Here is a 220-nt window from a genome sequence, read left to right on the forward strand (position 1 = left end):
CCCCGCTCCCCCGTGCGGCAGGCGCCCAGCCTGCGTTGCCCAGGCAGGCAGCACCGCCGGGCTCCTGCAGAAGAGGTTTCCCATGCTCGGGCACCTCCCAGGTACGCTGGGTTTCGGTGGTGTTAAGGGCTGTATGAAAAGCAGCCTTTGCATGCCGTGCAGCGCTGCTCGGGCTGTAGGAAGGTGTCGCACCCTGCCTTTCGGTATGGGGAGCGCCCCG

The sequence above is a fragment of the Egretta garzetta genome, unplaced genomic scaffold (assembly GCF_000687185.1).
Source record: "Egretta garzetta isolate BGI_Z169 unplaced genomic scaffold, ASM68718v1 scaffold891, whole genome shotgun sequence".
NCBI classification, from domain to species: domain Eukaryota; kingdom Metazoa; phylum Chordata; class Aves; order Pelecaniformes; family Ardeidae; genus Egretta; species Egretta garzetta.